This window comes from Pelecanus crispus, chromosome 9 (assembly GCF_030463565.1).
Source record: "Pelecanus crispus isolate bPelCri1 chromosome 9, bPelCri1.pri, whole genome shotgun sequence".
In the NCBI taxonomy this organism is placed as follows: Eukaryota; Metazoa; Chordata; class Aves; order Pelecaniformes; family Pelecanidae; genus Pelecanus; species Pelecanus crispus.
The window spans coordinates 26,041,896-26,046,269 of record NC_134651.1 but is presented as its reverse complement, the minus strand read 5'-3'; positions in this window follow the sequence as shown (position 1 = coordinate 26,046,269).

Below are 4,374 nucleotides of genomic sequence, written 5' to 3'. Positions count from 1 at the left end.
GGGTGTTTCAGATGCTCTGGATTCAGAAGATAATCCTGGCTTGTTTGGGTGAGCTGAGTGCAGGATTGCCAGCACAAGTAAAGTGCACAGCTTAGCCCTGACAGTGGTTTTTCAGCTGAGGTCAGTGTGAGGGAGTCGAGCAGTGATGATGATGTTTGAGCTCAGTGTTGAGAGTTGGGAAGAATCCAGGTAGCTGGGGAACTGCAGGCCCCACACTTTGTTTGTAGGCTGTAGTGAACTCAAAGTCCACACACTGCTTTCAGGCACCCCTGTGCACAGCTTTTACAAAGAAGGGCATTTTCAAGATATCTGTCACTATCGCTATGACAGCCTGCAGGTTGTGTGGGAACAGCCTTTTGGGCAAACTCAGTCGTGCTGTGATCTTCTGCAATGACACATGCATTTCCAGCCCCCATCTCTTGTGGGCTTAGTTTCTGGGATTTTGATACTCCCAGAGCAGCTCTTGAGGATGCAGGAGCTCATCTTTGGGCATCTGTTTGCAAACTGTGGCTTCCTTGCCTGTGTCCTTCTTTTCTGTGAGGAACGGAGTTTCAGAATGAGTCCTGAACCTGGCCCTGAAGCAGGCAGGTAAATGCCCCTTGTTCTTAATGGGGCTCTTGCAGTGGAGATATGTTGCTACATTTCTGAGCAACCACAGGTTATTCTCCTAGGAGAGGCTATATTAATAATACATTAAGTTTGCTGAAGAAAAATAAAATCTGTTAAAAGCAGATAGAAAATAACACATTTGTTTAGTCCTTCAGATGTAGGAAACGTTTGCAACAAATTCTTTGAATTTTGAAAAGTGGTGGGAGAAAAATGTGTTGGCGAGAAGTTCCTGTGGGAATTGCTTGGAGATAAGTTAGAGGTTGTGGAATTTCATGCACCCATTCAGGTGTGCGTGGAACGCTACAGATGATACGGTGTGTTGAAATGTTACGGTATATTTCTTTGGCTTTCTAAAAAGTCTTGATACCAGTTAAAGATCTCTTTACAAATATTGCGCCTATTTGTAATGCTGAGTGTTTAAATCCTTCATGTTATCTGTATTATACTGTATAATTGTGTAAGATAAGTATGTTTGCAATAAATTCTTTTATTAGCTGTGATAGGATTGTCTTGACTGTCACCTGTCACTCGAAGTAGTTTCTCTAAATCCACAGGCTTTTGTGTGCTCTGTGTACTCAGAATGTTTTAGTTCTGGATAAAAATTGGTAGTTGTGGAATTGATCTGAGGGGAAAAAGTAATTTTTCCCTTTTCTAGTTATTTTAAAAAGCTCTTGGTTTTGGAGGTTGGGGGAAGGGAAGCCAGGAGTTCAGCAAGCTTAGCTCCTCCAACTTTTCATTCTCCAGAACAGCCTATTTAAACAGCAGCAAGTAATTGGTTTGTGTGGAAGATTGAAAAGCACGGTGGGTTGATGTGGGCTGGCTGCCAGACCCCCACCCAGCTGCTCTCTCACTCTCCTTCAGCAGAACAGGGGGAGAAAATAAGATGAAAAAGCTTGTGGGTCAAGATAAAAACAGGGACATCACATACCAATTACCGTCGTAGGCAAAACAGACTCGTCTTGGGGAAAATTAGTTGAACTTCTTGCCAATTAGAATAGAGTTGGATGGTAAGAAACAAAGAGAAAAAGCCCCCACCTTTCCCCCCCACCCCTTTTTTCCTAAGACTCTACTTCAGTCCTTCATTCCTGACTCCCACCTTCTCTCCCCCGCCACCCCTTGCGAGAGGTGCAGGGGCGTGGGGGGTTGCCCTTAACAGTGCAGGTCCTTCCCTTTCCGAGGCGTGCCCTCGAGGGGTGCCGGCGCTGGTTCAGCTCCCTCAGCTGCCCTGGGCAGCGGGAACCGCTGGAACCCACTGCGTCCAGCACCGGGCAGCCCCGGCCTTTCCTCACTGAGGCCCTGCTGCCGCCACCTGGGCACAGCACTTGGTACAAAAAGAAATGGAAAAAAGTAAGAAAAGCTAACTTCTCCGTTTTCCCCAGGCTGCGGGGAGGAATCATAGGTGTCTGCGAGCAGACTTAACGCTCCATTGTCTTTCAAAGTACTGCACAACTCGTTCTTGTTAGTACTAAACCCCACGCAAGTGCCTCCTCTAACTGAGCAACGCTGCGCTGCCTTTGCGCTGCCAGCGCCAAACAGACGACGACGACGACGTGGCCAAGGCAGGCTGGCTGCGCCCGTGACGCTCACCACGATGCCTTCCCCTCCTGGCCGCCGCAGCCCTGCCCTTCGCGTTCGTGAACGCGTCTCCAGGATGTGGTGGTCGGGTGCAGCGTGCCCAGAAGGCGCCGGACCATCTGCTTTAGAAATGAAGTCACTTGTACAAAGAGCTGGCACAGGAGCAAGCGCTGTGTCTGGGTCCCTGGCTGCACTCCTGGTGACACCAAAGCCTGTGCCACCAGGAGTGAGGGATCGTCCACCCCTTCTGTGCCATCTCTGCCCTGAAAACAAACACAGCCTCTCTGGGCTATGCGGCGCCAACATCCGTTTGTGGTAAACCGGGCTGGTCCTTAGGGTTGTGCGTTACTGCTGTGACCAAGATGGAGAAAATCAGTATGAATAAGGCAGAGGTGATAGGTTTGCAGCTGATTGTTCACCCTCCAAGAAATCAGTGCAATGCAAAGAGAAATGTGCAGTGTATAAAAGGCAAATCATTAATGTGCTGCTTGTGAACTTTCAAGTTCAGGTAATGAGAACTGTCCTGAGTAACGGAGTATTTCCCACACCGGAGCATGTGGCAGTGCAGGTGTTCACAGCTCCCTGGCATAGTGGATGCAGCTGGCACAAAACTCACTCTCAGCATCCCAACAGGCAATGTGTCAGCAAGATGGATTGGAACAAGCATGTTCAGTGTCATCCTATAGGTAGTAAATTATAATGCTTCAGGTGTGAACCCTTCCTTTTAACGGACGTTTCATTATGTGTCAAATAACCCTGGTTTGCAGTGTGGTTCACAGTTGGAAAGCCTTGATTGACTTCTATATGAACCTAGAGCAATTGGGAAGACAAATACTAGTGTGAGAGCAGCGCTGGAAGCAGTCCCAGCATCGTGACTCCCTGGAGCCTGCAAAACCTGTGTAAATTTGCCCTCTTCAGAGGAACTTGGTGTGATGCCTTTCGATTTGGCTGAGGCAGGCACTTCCTATGCAAAATCAGGTATGTTGCAGACATCAGCAGCCAGTTGCATCACGCTGTCCCTTGCAGTGGTAAGTACCTGCTTGGTTTTCCTTCTATTCCTCCCTCCTGTAGCTGGAGCCAGGCAACAGCTCAGGAGCCTTTGGCTTTCTCCTGGCAGTCTTCTAAGGCATAGCTAGAAGAGCTGGGGAAGCTGGTTGTACCTTTGGCACCTTTACTCACTAAAATGTTCTTGGGAGCAATTGTAAAGTGATGGTCTCTGTTAAAATTCAAAGCTATCACCATTTTCCCATGATCTGTGTGTGAGATGGCAGAGTGAAAGTGAGGTGAAACTTTAAGTTGCTTGTCCCTTTCTGTTAACAGGGCACACTGTGGGCACTGCTGAAAGGAGGTGTTGAGAGCACAGCACCTGCATCAGAGTAGATCTAACCTCTGTGTCCCCAATAGTGAATGCAGCAAGTTGGTATCATTGGTTCATCCCCTTTTGCCCTTCATGTTGATGGACTACTTGCTATATAGGTTGCTTTCCCTTTGAAAATGTCTGGGAAGAATCCTGTGATTGTGAATCTGCAGAGCAACAGCTTTCCTTTGGAAAGCAGTTGCGCTTTCAAATCAGCAGTCAGGCCGCAGCTTCAAATGTGCCTTGGAAGCCATTCTTGCTGTGGGTCTGTGCCTGCAGATAAGCTTGAGGAGTAAGGAATTGACTGTTGATGGCTGCGAGTGCAGTCGGGCATCTCCACGACGCCTCGCTTGGTGTCCCGCGTGCTGTGCTGTCCTGCGCGTGCAGCTGTGCAAGAGAGAAATGCAGTGACAAATTGTCCTGCGAGGTTGAATACTGAAGGGTTATATTTTACAACAAAAAAAAATTGGGAAAGAACCAATAGCCAAAATACATTTTAATTTATTAAATCAAATCCAGTCCATTTGGTAAAATACAAGCTTATTATATTACCAGTTTGTTTAGAACTGGGTTGGTTTTGTTTTGTTTTAAGAAATACAGTGAATTAAGAACAGAGACTGAATAGACAATTTATCCTTTTTTCTTTTTTTCTTTTTTTTTTTTTTTTCTGTTAATAAAGTCCAGGATTGAAATGAACTTAAATAGTTCAAACAAAACTGTTAAAAACATTATAAAGGGATTAAACAAGCAGATTGAATTCTTAGAAACATCTAACATGCAAAACCTTCAGTACAGTTTGAATGTTTCAAATTAATTTCCTGAAAAGAATCTCC